The following is a 14,207-nucleotide window of genomic DNA, read 5'->3' as shown; positions in this document are numbered from 1 at the left end:
AGCCACCGAAACTGCGAGAGAAGTCCAGAGTTGAGCTGCAAATCGAGCCACCGCAACTGCAGCCACAGCAGCGTGAGGCCTGGACGGCAGTTTGGAGCAGGGCCGCGAAGGGGCGGCGGCTGCCCAACGAGTCGATCGGGGCAGGACTAGTTGGACCTCCCTATCCCGCCAGCCATCCATCTCCCGCCAGTCCTATCATCATTCCCCGTGTAAGTGTGCTCGTAGTCTGTCTTTTGTCTTGTCCCTGGGTAGTAACAATAAGTCTGTATAAGCTAGTATTTTCACTGTGTCACCTGCGTCTCATGTGCTTGTAAATAAATGTGACTGCTGTCTTTTTGCTTATGTGTGTGAATAGTAAATAAATTTAGTAGTATTTCCAAACCTTTCTTTGCCTTCGTTTTCCTCTTTGCATTCGGTCGCTTTAGAGTTTTCCCGATTGAATAGCGGTGGCGCGATCCGGCCAAAGTTTGGGGCAAATCGGGTATTAGTCGGGGAATAACTGTTCGGATCGCGGAGCCTCCGCTCGGCAAATATACCATCTTTAACCGCGTCCGTAACAATATATATATATATATATATATATATATATATATGTGTATATATATATATATATATATATATATATATATATATATATATATATATATATATATATATATATATATGGTGATGGTTTTTAGAACCTTCACTAGTAAATTTTAGTAAATGTTTCCCTTATAAATGTTCCCCTGTAAATATCCCCATCAATTGGCTTGTTAAAGATCGCACCCTAGTTAGTCCATGTACAACACGTAGCGAACCACAGGACCTCTCCGTAGTTATTTCATTATTATGTGTTTCAGTTAAGGATCTGTTCCCAATAGTTGAATCTGCGTTGCATTAATCAAATAAGATAGGCCCCAGTACTTCGTTTGCCAGCAGCGTTCGCTGCTCCTTGCCTCGATTCGGTTGTTGGCCCCAAACCGCCATAAGCCATGCGGTCAAGCTGAGGAAGAAGGGGGCGGAGCCACCAGAACAAGGTGTGGCACGTCGACTCGTCATCGGAGGTGGAGTCAGCAAGCCCTTACCGACCAACCAGCGCCGCGGTGAGCGAATCGGTAGGCGTGTCATCAGAGCCGGCGGCTTGATTCCAACAGGAGCAATAAAAGCGGCTGCGAGGGACTGCTTGGGAGAGACGCGTGAGAAGGTACCGATGAGAGGAGAAGGACCTGGAGCGCGCGACGAACTGGCATCTCCCCCATCTTGTTCCAGAGAGAGAGCGTTGACACGAGCCATTTAGTATATACGGGGCACCCCAGTCCCATCGCTATATGCAACGTCCGCTCGTGGTGAACGATACGCGCTCGCTGCCTGCCATGGTTTTCCCGCCACGACGCAAGTCGACTCCTGGAGTCGACTCCTGGACCTCGATGCCTGCTGCCCCACCTGGACCTTCTCCTTCTTCCAGTCATTCCTGCCTGCCATTCCCTGTCGTGTGAGTCTATTTGTCTGTCTTGGGCGTTGATAATATAAGACTGTTTGAGGCTGCCCTGTGTATCTTCTTCTTCTTCGTTCTGTATATTACTTTCGTTTATTCTTCTTTGGTTTTGATGTACATAATTAATAAATGTCTGTTATTTCTTACCTTTGGTTTCATTCTCCCCCGATCGCTTTAGTCCTTTCTTTCGATTGAGTACCTGTGGCGCGATTTGGCCAACTGCTTTATAAATTGGGTTAGTCTTTTGTTAACGGCCTGAGTCGTGACTCGCTTCGCTCGGCGTGTCCATTACAGCCGCGGCTCGGGCGGGGCTCATTTCCTCGCTTACCGGAAGGCGCTGGTAATTAGGTCATAGGAATAATTGGCCTACTACCCTATTCAGCGATGACCGGAAGTGGCGAGATAGTTCCAGGACTCAGACGGCCAGCTTAAAAGACGAGGGGATTAACCCCCCTCGGTAAGGGGAGTGCCGAAACCGAGATCCGTAACAATATATATATGTATATAATATATATATATATATATATATATATATATATATATATATATATATATATATAGTTACGGTTTTCCGCCGCCCTTCCTGCCCTTACCAAGGGGAGGTTAAGCCCCTTGTTCTTCTTGGGTCGGCGCAACCGAGACGTGAAACGCCCCTCCCTGGCAAACGCAAGGTAGGGTTTCAGGACAAGTCTCGCACATACCTAAATACCTGCGCCGCAGCGGAAGCGGGGAACCAAGCCTCACATGAGACATGTGTAATTTGGGTACACCGAGCGGATTGCGTACCACGTGGTCCGTGCAGTTACCTTCGGTATTGGAACCCGATTAGAGCGGTTCTATTCGTACCACTCTTCGTCAATGATGGAAGGGACGAGACGGTCGAATAAAGGAAGAACACTATTTAATTATTATTTACACAATGTACAATGATTCGGTAGAAGTAGAGAGACACAGAGCAGCCTTAATCAGTCTTATGTTTAACCCCAGACATGGGCCCGATCACACTCACAAAGGGGGAAATGCAGGTAGGATGGTGTTCACGCGCTGCCTTGGTCGTCCAGGAACGGCCCCGCCCGGCGTGGCTCTCCCCGGTCACAGCACGTCCCGCGATGAAGGCAAGCAGGCGGTGGAAGGGACCCTTGTAGCGCGTCTCTCGAACAAAGGGCAGATGAGGCAGGAGGGAAATGTACGCGTCTCTCAGCGCGGCTGGGCGGTTTTCCACAGCGCATTTAGTTATCGGCGCACTATCACTCGCGTAACCCAATAGAGGCTCAGCCTCAAGCTCAACCGAGCGTCCAATTTGGTAAGAGCGCTTATAGCTGGGTTCATACGCGTCTTCTCTCAGAACTCGTCAACTCTCATCAAGCGCCTCTCCCATAGAACTCTCAACAAAACCCCGAGCTCATAACTTCACTGACTTTCACAAGCGCCTCTCCCATAACTCACACCCCGAGCTCATAACTTCACTGACTTTCACAAGCGCCTCTCCCATAACTCACACCCTGAGCTCATAACTGAGGTCGGGGGCTTCGCGCCACGGGTTTTATTGCCACGCCCTTAGCCCTCTCGAATGTTCCAACCACGCCCTGTGACACAGTGCCGCAGCCACTCCTTTTGAGCCCTGATTGGCGGCTCACGCTTACTGTCTGCTTCTCCGCTGTCCTCATTCGGTCTTGCCTCGATTTGCCAGGCCTGCCTCGTGTTAATTCGCGCCAAAAAGCCAAAGGCGACATAAGGAGGCGTAAGGCGGCAAAAGGCAATAGAGGCGGCATAAGGCAATTAAGGACCTACTCTCATTATTCTACTCAACGCAAAACTAACACAGGAAAAGGACTATGCTCACACATACTAAGAAATAACTGCACTATCGCGAGGCTACATGTTGTAGTGTGACTAAACTATGAGGGGGAAATTTAACCTTTATTGTACAAACTCAAAACCGTAACAATATATATATGCGTCCAGCGCGTGTCGCGATATATGCATATATATATATATATATATATATATATATATATATATATATATATACTCGTGTAAATACATATGCATATATATGTATATATATGTGTATATATATATATACACACACACACACACACACACACACACACACACACACACACACACACACACACACACACACACACACACACACACACACACACACACACACACACACACACACGTGTGTGCTTTGCAGTTTATCAAGGGATTCTAAATTTGTGCGTTCAGATTGCGGGAGCAGCGTTAAGATCAATAGCTTTATCAGACGAGCTGTCAAAATTAAAAGTAGAATTTTAAAACTATGTTTATGTTTAGGGCGCTGCTTAAACAAAATGTAGCATATGAAAATGCTATAATAGAGATGCTGATGACCTTTGGTCTTTTTCCCTGCACAAGAAAGTGGAGAGAACAGACAATAATAAGGGATTGTGCTATGCAGTGCTACACGCCTGCCATTGATGGTTCGATATAATGGCAAAGTGCAGACTGACAATTGGCAGACTCACTCGCACCCCCTTTGCAGCCCTCTCTGTTCTCCACCCACCCTCCTCAAATCTTGCATTCCCGCCTTGAACCCCGAATGTCAAACACCCCGGCCAACTTTCGAGTTCAGCCATGACCTGAACTTGGGACAAGCAGCAGAATTTGTTCAGGCAGTCTCTCTGTTTATTATGTTACCTCCTCTGTTAAATTTCTCTGAGGAATATGCCAAGATTAGTTTCAAAGTGAAGCCGCTCTGCTTGTCAAACAAATGCAGTCACAGGCTTGGGCTCTTCCCATCCGCATCACATGGTTCCATCTGTATTGGCACAGTGCTTTCAGTGGGCCTGACGAGTGGCGTTGTTTGCTCTGCTCGCAGCCAAGTGACCTCATCCACAAAGACGTCGTACTTGCTGCATGTGACATGTACCGTTCCACAGTATTGGGTGAGAGATGTGGTTACCATGCAATTGCAAAAATTTGGATTTCGAATTTGGATATTATCATCACATCATTACTGAAAGATAAATTTAAAGGGAATACACATTAGGCAGATGTAGAAATTTTAAAAAGGTGGTTCAGATCAGATTTATAGAATACAGCATTAATGCATAATAACATGTTCACGTGAGAGCGAGAAGGTGGAAGGAGGGGGGACACAGGGGCTACACGAGCTGGACGCAGGCACAAACTCTCAATCACAGAAGTGGAAGGGAAAACTGGGGAAGAAACAGAAATGAAACTGATTTTTTGGAGAGGAGAATGAGGGAGGTGTGGGAGGAAACCCTATAACCTGGAAACACGGAAAGAGGTGGGCTTAGGGAGGGTTAACGAGGGTAGAAAAGATTGTGGGTACAGATAGAGGATGACCTGAGATGGTGGTGAACAGCTGTCTTGAGATTCACTGGGCGGAAGAATGACATCGCTTTTTTTCTCCATTATCTTTTACTTTGGAATAAAAGTGGGGAGGGATGTCTGGACCCTCCACCATCAGTCCACATGTATAGGGTAGGGCAATTCTGTTGATTATAGAGCAAGAGATGCTTCTATTACAAACACCATTTAGCCAATGTCCAGAAATGGAGGGACCATTACAAGGACGTTACATGATGGGCTTGGAAATAGGCGAGGGCAGGATGGCCAAGAGGAAAAGCGAGGACTTCAAATTGTATGAAACAGAACTGGTAAAAAGCTTTCAAAGGTCAAGGGCCACGGCACGAGAATGCAAGTTGAAGAGGTTACAGCTAGGTATGACAGGTATTATATGTGCTCTGAGCTTTCAATATGAAATAACAAAATAAATGCACAAACTGGTGAGGGCCAAGGGAAAAAACACCGAAAGAAGGGGATAGATTTTTTTTTTTTTGAGAAAATTGACAAATTGTTGCAAATGTTTCAAAAGTAAGGCGTGCAATAAAGTATGTATTTGAAAAGGTTAAAGTCAAGACAAGTAGTGTATACGAAGATAACAGAAAGCTTGATGGTTAACCCAACGAGCTGAGCTTCAGTATAATGTTTATGTCGTGTGGGCCAAGGTTCAAATCCCCAATCCACTGGGAGAGGAATGGCAAACCACCTGGTGTATTTCTCTGCTTGTTTTTTGCAAAAAAAAGATGCTCCGGAAACATCATTGTGATATGGTGATGGATGATGCATTCCTTCCTGGGTAGTACAAATGAAGAAAGCAAGTGTAATTTTATCAACCTGCCTAATGATTCAATCACTGGAAGCAACTGGGGGTGGCCCAGATGGGGAGGGGTCATCATAGTGTGGGAAGTGGGGCAAATGTAATGCCCGTGGATAGAAATACCCCCCCCCCCCCCGACATTCCAGCAGGGGTCAGTAAACTATATACACCGGGCCACATGCACAGGTGAAAGTCACAAGTCGTCTCCCCATCCTCTTGGGGGAGGGGAGAGGTGTGAAGGGGAATGTTTTTCATTCCTGTGATCTGAACCTTGACATCCCGAACACATATGCAAAACTTGATGGAGATCAGCGAAGCCAGTTTTCAATTCTATAATGTTCAGACATTAATTTATATATATATATATACTAACAGAAGTACCCGGTAACTTACCGGGCGGGGGAGAGTGGGATAGGGGTGGGAGAGGGTGGAGGGGGGGAAGGGGGATGAGGGGGGGAGAGGGTGGAGGGGGGAAGGGGGAGGTGGGGGGGGGGGGGGGAAGGGGTTTGGGAGGAAAGGGGAGAGGAGGGAGGGGGGAAGTATCTTTTTTTATCAAACTTTTTTAATCAAACAACTTTTTTTATCAAACCAAACTATCTTTTTTTTACTCTACCTGCCTGTCTGGCAGTCGAACACAATTGAAAATCATTCCAAACATGAAACTCACTGTTTTTACTGACATCATAAAGGACACAAACAGGCACGAATAACTAATGTGACGCGCTATATACGGTGGTGTAAAAGACACTGCAACAAAAGGTGGAAAATTCCAGAATTAATTTATTTACACAACTTTCACGATAATTTTTTTGTTTAAATTGAAGTACACACGGAAACACTGCATGGGGTATCATGTTCTATCAACCCCTTCGTTTATTTCGTACTTGACATGCTTTCATATTTTTTTAAATTGCTGCAAAATAATCACAGTGATGTTGAGATTCTGTTCAACGATGCGTGCATGAACACCGCTACAAATAAGTGAGGATTCCAAATGAGTAGAATGCGCTGTTCCGATTCATTCTCCAGAAATGAATCAGCGATTAATTGTGCATGTGTGATTAAAGTACAAAATAATTAATTGGGGAGACAGCTATGACTCCCTCCCCTACCTCCCCCTCACTAACCATGCCACCTCCTTCGTGGTCTGCTTCACACATCATTCTTCCATCCCCACCCTCTTACCCCTATGTCTGCTTCCAAATCTCTTTTACCTTTTTCTCCATGTTCCTCCCTCATTCTCATACCCTATCTTTCCATCGAATTTTCCTCTCCAGCTTTCTTTTCTTATCAGTCTTATTCCGTCTGGCCACTCTGCCATAAAGCCCAGATCGGTGGAGTGTTGCAGTGATGGTTGTCCTTCTGGAAGTTTCTCCCATCTCCACACAGGATCTCTGGAGCTCAGCCAGAGTGACCATCGGGTTCTTGGTCACCTCTTTTACAAAGGCAACCCTCTTATGGTTAAACTGCCAAAATCAAGACTCTCTGCTCACCTTCACTCCTTCATTCCTCTTTTCTCCCGCCTCTGGAACAAACTCCCTCACTCTCTTCAATCCCACTCCACCCTCCAGGTCTTTAAAACAGCTGTTCACCACCATCTCTTATCTTCCCCCATCCAAAACCTTGATCTTTTCTACCGCCGCTAATTTCACCCCAATTCAACTTTTTTGAAATACCAACTTCTGTCCTGGAAGTCCTTGGTGTCCTTGTGTTTTATACTTCTCCCACCCAGACCCCCTTCCCACGCCTCCTCCCCCAAGCCCTCTCCCTCCTCTCCAATGTTGTGTTTGTGTGCTTCCCCTTCTCTCCCCATCTTGTCTTCTGCTCCCTCTTTTTGTTTGTCTGGTTGATTTGTTTGTGAAATAAATGTTAGCTCTTTCACGAGCCTCGATTCAGTATACAAAAAAAGAAGAAAAAAAAGGCCCTTCTCCCCCTGTTGCTCAGTTTGGCCGGGCGGCCAGCTCTAGGAAGAGTCCTGGTTGTTCCAAACTTCTTCCATTTAAGAATTATGGAGGCCACTGTGCTCTTGGGAACCTTCAATGCAGCAGAGATTTTTTTGTAGGCTTCCCCAGATCTGTGCCTCGACACAATCCTGTCTCTGAGCTCTGCAGGCAGTTCCTTCGACCTCATGGCTTGGTTTTTGCTCTGATATGCATTGTCAGCTGTGAGACCTTATATAGACAGGTGTGTGCCTTTCCAAATCATGTCCAATCAATTAAATTTACCACAGGTGGACTCCAATCAAGGTGTAGAAACATCTCAAAGATGATCAAGAGAAATGGGAGGCACCTGAGCTAAATTTCAAGTGTCATAGCAAAGCGTCTGAATACTTATGTCAATGTGATATTTCAGTTTTTCTTTTTAATAAATTTGTAAAACTTTCTAAAATCCTGTTTTCTCTTTGTCATTATGGGGTATTGAGTGTACATTGATGAGGGAAAAAATGAATTTAAACGATTTCGACATAAGGCTGCAACATAACAAAATGTGAAAAAAGTGAAGGGGTCTGAATACTTTCTGAATGCACTGTATCTGCTTATCTACTGATATAATATATTGTCCTTCAATGCATCATTCTTGTGCGAAACGTAGATTTAACGCAATTTTTGGAAATATGTCGAAAAGTGCAATACTTAATCCAAACTGAAACGCGAAGTTAATGTTATTAACGTTTTATCTCAGGAGCAAAAACTGTTTACAAATACTCTGCTCTGTGTGGAATGAATGTTTGTGCTTAGTTTCTTCATCACGTGCAACGTCTATTATTGCCAGGCGTTGCAAAAAATGTTTCCAGAAAGGCCAGCCATACAATCTAATGAGTGTTTTTGTGTTTCAGATTGCATGAACATGGGTGCCAAAGCTCAGCTAACGCCAGAAAAAAGACAGGCAATTGTAACTTTGAGAAAAGCAGGCCATGAAACAAGCAAACAACACTATCGGCAAGCGAGTTCACTCTTATCACAGGAAGAATAAACCGCAACACTGCAGCAAAATCCAGCAGCAGCGCTCTAAAGTGGAGAACAATTTTGGCATGCAAGCCTTTTTTCGATCAGAGGAAGAACCTGACACACAGCTGGTGGCAAAGATAAAAAGAATGGCACTCATCCTGCAGAACGTTTCCTTTTGGCTAGAGAGAAAGAAGTCAAAAACTATTGTCATTATGATACACTTTGTCCTGAAACATCCAGCTGGGGACATCTATTTATTTCTATTTAAGAATAAGTACTTTTCAGTGAAGCTAACAGGTGGTTTTACACTCTGCTTGACTCGGCGAGGAGTGATGTGTTCAGCAGGTTCGACATAGGATTGAAAAGAGAAATTCATTCAACATGTTGTATACAGATGCAGTACAGGTTCAGTTGGTACACAAGCAATTCATAACACACACCATACATACATGCTAAGGGAGGTGGATACATTGAGACCCGGTTGATCTCTGTTCCATCTCCTGAGGCCCACCCACGTGTGGGGTAACATCTTGCATGCATACACACATACGCCGCGCGCACGCACGCACGCACGCACGCACGCACACACGCACACACACACACACACACACACACACACACACACACACACACACACACACACACACACACTTTTAACTCAGAAGTTTCCAGATTGTTGATTACACAACCAACAAACTTATTATATTAATGTAATCATGTAATTATGTCCGGTCCATCTCTACGTAGATTATGTGTAGAGTTCTGGTTACCTGATCTTGTGAAAGATATGTACTGCATTACAAATACATAGCATCCAAAGTATGCAATATGCATGCCTGTTGAAATGATAACAGATTGGTTTGGAATCATTGTTTTCTTTCAAACACCGTCACTCACCAAGAATGAACCGAGGAGTGTTGTAATATTTAGCGATATTCCCAGTGTTTGAATGCTTTATCACGGTGAAGTAAAAAATACTACTTTGAGTGGTTTCTGTGACAGATCTGAGAGTGGAGGTAGATTAATCGTTTGTACCCATGGTTATTAATGTGCTGCGGCCTAGACTTGTATCGTTTGCTACATTAAGTGAGTCTTTTTGGCACATCCTCTCTCTTTCTTTGTTTGTTCTCTCTTTGTCGTTAATCACCCCTTTGCTCTTCAGCATCGGTCTGCTCAACATTAAATGTCTGGATCTTGTGTACGGTAGTTTAAATGTATTCTAAGCTATTAAATAATCCCTGACAAGGTAAAGAAAATTGAATGAATTTGATTGTTGCATTACACGCTGGGGTGTAACCCCCAAAAGGATGTCAATTCCAAGTTCTACACAAAGAGAATAAACCAGTAACAAGTAGATTGGCAGGTTATTGGGTGTTTCAGGAGCGCCTTGTGTTAGAATATATAAGAGGAATCGAATATTTAACGAAAGAAAGGGAGACGTCAAATTTCTCGTTGCTGCCACGCGGTGTCAAAATTTGATTAGATCAGTGCAAGGTGGGTTTGGTTCTACTTGGTGCGGCACGGTGAAGTGCAAAGACATTCACCGGAGGGTGCAGGGAAACGCTGAGCTGGCAGCGAGGTCGGTCACCGAATGAGTCAGCAAAGCGCCGAGCTTGTAGCCACAGGCGCGAGAGGACGTCGAGCAAGCACAAGACCTGGCAGCTAGCCAGGCTGGCATGGGCCGTGCCCGGCCAACCGTGGGTGCAGACCCAGCAAAGTGGCCTTTTAGTAGCCCGGTGACTACACTGCTATTATGGGCTCTCCATCTGTCGAGCTGGCCATTTGATTGTTTGTTTAATCGCCTTGTTTTAGCTTACACGAGTGCACGGAGGCTGCACGAGACGCCGACCGAAGGGCGGCTACAAGGGACGACGGGCCCCGTCTGCTGCTCCACAGAAGAAGCTGCTCCACAGAGAGGCTGCACATGCAGAGGGAAGCATCTCGAGGTCAACATAAACTTCTGCTAAAAGGCAGACTGAACAAAACTGAATTAACAGAGGTATCTTACAAAATCCTATTATCATGCGCAGGTTAAGGAAGCAAGGTGCTGGAGGTTGTAATGAAAGACCGATGTGCGGTGAGCAAATAGCAAAACAAGAGTGACAAAACACAGCACAATGGCTCCATTAAGAAGTACCAGAATCTGAACAGGATAATCCGTAGCTTCATGTGTTTGACGAATATGAAAAGAATGAAAGCAAAAACGCCGGCCTCGTCCAGAAGCCATTGCATTGTGTACAACGCCACAACAAGACCTTGTAAAGCTTGGCTTAATTGTCAGCTTACGAAAGCCAAGAGTCAACCACATTTCGGCACCACCAACACGCGTGGCAATGCAGGGTGAAAAAGAAAAGGTGATGATGTTCGATACTTCTGGCGAGAAGGAAAAGGCCAAGGCAAAACAAAAACAGACAATGGAAAATCCATTTACACGACCTCAGCAAAGCTTTGTTGGACAGCAAAGGAAACTGCTTTTATAGCACGGCCCAAAATCAGCTCACGGTGGGCCTTCTGAGGTGGTAGCCAAAGCGCCGACCAGATGCGAGCCGTAAATCAGCCGCCCCTTCAATTCATCCAATGGAAATATTTTGCTAATCACGCCAAAGTGCCACTAGAAAGAGACAAAGGCCCATCGTTCAGTCTGTGTGGCCTTGTACGCGGGGAGGGGAAAAGCCCTCACAATTGATTGCCACAAGCGGCCCCTAAAGCACCGTGACGCTTTAATTTAATTTGCCAATAAAATATGGAAATGCGGCTGCCACTTTAGTGGGTGAGCATTCAGATGGACTGGGTGGCCGAAGCAACGGAGCAACTAAATAGGAGATTCGCTGAAACAAGATTTCACGACCCGCTGTTGTCTTTCAATACTGACATCACAAATTGAATTAGTTTGTCTGATCTTCTAAGGATGTGTGCCACAAAGAACTGCTTTCGTTTTGTTACCTAGGAATCACTGTTATCAAATAATAAGGCTCACTAGAACGGCCCGAGATGAAACGTCGATGCCATTCTTACTCGTACGTTGCATGCAAGCCGTGGCAATATTATATATATGTATTAAGTAATGACTTGCGGTTGGGATTAAAATCAAATGAATCCATTTAGAGTTCTCCAATCTTTAATGAGCAAATAAACAACTGTTGCTGATCGAAACGTCAAGCAGTTGTTTATTTGCTCATTAAAGGTTGGAGAACTCAAAATTGATTCATTTGATATATATATATATATATATATATATATATATATATATATATATATATATATATATATATATATATATATATCTTTATATCTTTATATATGCAATTATATGTATATATATAAATATATATATATGCAAACCACCAGCAAACGTATATATATATGCAATTCGTAACTGGCTTTACACAGCACTCTCAGAGTGGTCAACTGCATTCTTCAAATGCAAAACATGCTATTCGAGTTGTGGTTGATATTGCTGACATATCTGCTGCTGCAGCAAAGGAGCACTTAAATGGCCGTTGACAGCAACGGCACACACAATCTTCACGGTCACATATCTCTGCACAGATAAATTAAGCTCGTTGCATTTCCTGAGGGATGCACGGATGAATATTCTTGTGTGTGTACCTGGTTATCGGGGTGTGTGATGGTGAAGTATCCAACACAAATGATGACCTCGTGCAACAACGGGTTGCTGGACTGTTGGGAACAGTGCCAGAGGAGGGAGCTTGCGATGTGACGGAACGCCAGCGTCAGGCCCTCCGCGCCAACTACTGCCTGGCATGAGCACACGCCATCACGGATCAACACGTGGGCCGGGCACACCGCATCACAGAGTACCGCGTGACCAGAGCACACTGGATCACTCACCGGCAGCGTGGCACTATCGTAGAGAATCACTCAGCAGGAGCACGACATGAGCACACATCATCATTCACCAGTAGAGTGACACAAGCACACAATGTCACTCACCAACAACATTACATGAGCCCACAGCCTCATTTATCAGCATTATTCCCAAGAACAACGGTGAAACAGCAAGGCCGCCCGCACTAGTCACAAAAGCGTGTTCATAACAACTTTTGATACGTCCGTTTAATTTCTCTCTGGTTTTATTTTCAACGGAAGTTCTTTCCTGTTGTGCCTGTGGTGAGGGGATGGCGTCACCTGACTTTCAAACGTATCATTAATTCTTAAGGAGACAAAAATGTTTCACTATTCATCCGATTCATATCAATCATACAACATAAGAAAGCTAGGACGATAAAACATTCAGAAGTAAGTCACTCGGGCCAGGGGTGCAGCTGTATCCTGATGGTCCGAACACTTCCAATGGCTAATTAAATGGCTCACAGCTATGGTGACTTCAAATGCTTCCATTAGACGTGAGGTCATAAACAGTAATCAAACTCCTCTGTGTTTAAATAAATGTGCAATGCATCTTGGTCTCTCTAGTTGGTTTAATAAATGCACAGCAGGACTCCACTTGGCTGACCTACATCCCACTCCCAGAGAAAATGAGCTTCGATACACTTCACATTATTATGATACTTGGACAAATGAAGGATGGCAATACAATCTGCCTGAAAATGGCAGCAAGATGGATTTCCTTGAAACCAACTGAAAAGAAACACCGATGTGGGACAACATTTCAAGGGAAACCAAGTTGGAAGGTCTTCCTTTGTTCTTCAAGATCCTTGGTTATTCAATTTCATCATAGTTACCGAATATAAAAATGTACAAATTCCCTTGGTCTCACATATATACCTTGGGTCCTCTATACCTGTTGAGGCACAAACGTTTCAAGAACGCTCCAAGAAATCCAGACTGGAATTGAGGATTTCTTCTGATGAATCAGTTTTTATGTATATAAGGTCGGGCTCGTTGAGGAGCTGGAACACAGAACGGATCATGACCCAACAGAACAACAAGAACAGGAGAAAGATAGAGAGTGAGGTGGGGAACACTCCACAGCAGGGTTGAGGGACAAAATAGAGGGAAACTTGGAGAAATAAGGTACGTGGGAAAGAACCAGGGCTAGGAGTGGACTCAGGGTGAATAAGATGGATGCAACCATAAACTCTTAATCATAGAAGTGAAACGAAAATCTGGAAACCTGGAAAGAGATGGACTTGGGGAGGGTTAATGGGGATCGAAAAGATCGTGGTTGTGGATGGGGAATGACCTAAGGTGGTGGTGAACAGGTGCCTTGAAGTCATGGAGGCTTCAAGGTAGCTGTTCACCACCATAGAATGAAATTGAAGAGATTGTGGAAGTTGATTCCACAGGTGGGGATAAAAGAGGAACAAATGAGTGGAGGTGAGCAGTAAGTCTGGATTTTGGGAGGGCTACAGCAGACCACACACCCCTACAGAAACCTGGAGGGGGGCAGAGCATGGAGAGGGTGGAAGATGAGAAAAGAGGTGGTAGATAGAAGACAAGAAAGGAGGGGTGGGAGGAGAGTGGGGGGGGGGGGGGGGCGGGGGCGGGGGGAGGGGGTTGATAGAAGACCAGAAAGGAGTCCATAGAGAGAAGAGCCTGAAAGGAGGTGATAGATAGAACACCAAAAAGGAGGTGATAGATAGAACACCAAAAAGGAGGTGATAGATAGAACACCAAAAAGGAG

At 44.8% G+C, this 14,207-nt stretch overlaps 1 protein-coding gene across 1 annotated transcript in view; it reads right to left on the bottom strand.

The window, feature by feature from the left end:
* The window catches only part of LOC144889375 (S phase cyclin A-associated protein in the endoplasmic reticulum-like), a 30,399-nt gene extending 18,043 nt beyond the window's left edge, over positions 1 to 12,356 (bottom strand). Inside the window, exon 1 of the mRNA XM_078769584.1 lies at positions 12,209 to 12,356. The gene's annotated coding sequence lies outside the window, so the exon portion shown is untranslated. The remainder of the gene's footprint in view (positions 1 to 12,208) is intronic.
* Between the last annotated feature and the right edge of the window lie 1,851 nt (positions 12,357 to 14,207).

This window comes from Myxine glutinosa, unplaced genomic scaffold (assembly GCF_964187855.1).
Source record: "Myxine glutinosa unplaced genomic scaffold, kmMyxGlut1.1 SCAFFOLD_3219, whole genome shotgun sequence".
NCBI lineage: Eukaryota > Metazoa > Chordata > Myxini > Myxiniformes > Myxinidae > Myxine > Myxine glutinosa.
This window is presented reverse-complemented; position numbering and strand designations above follow the sequence as displayed.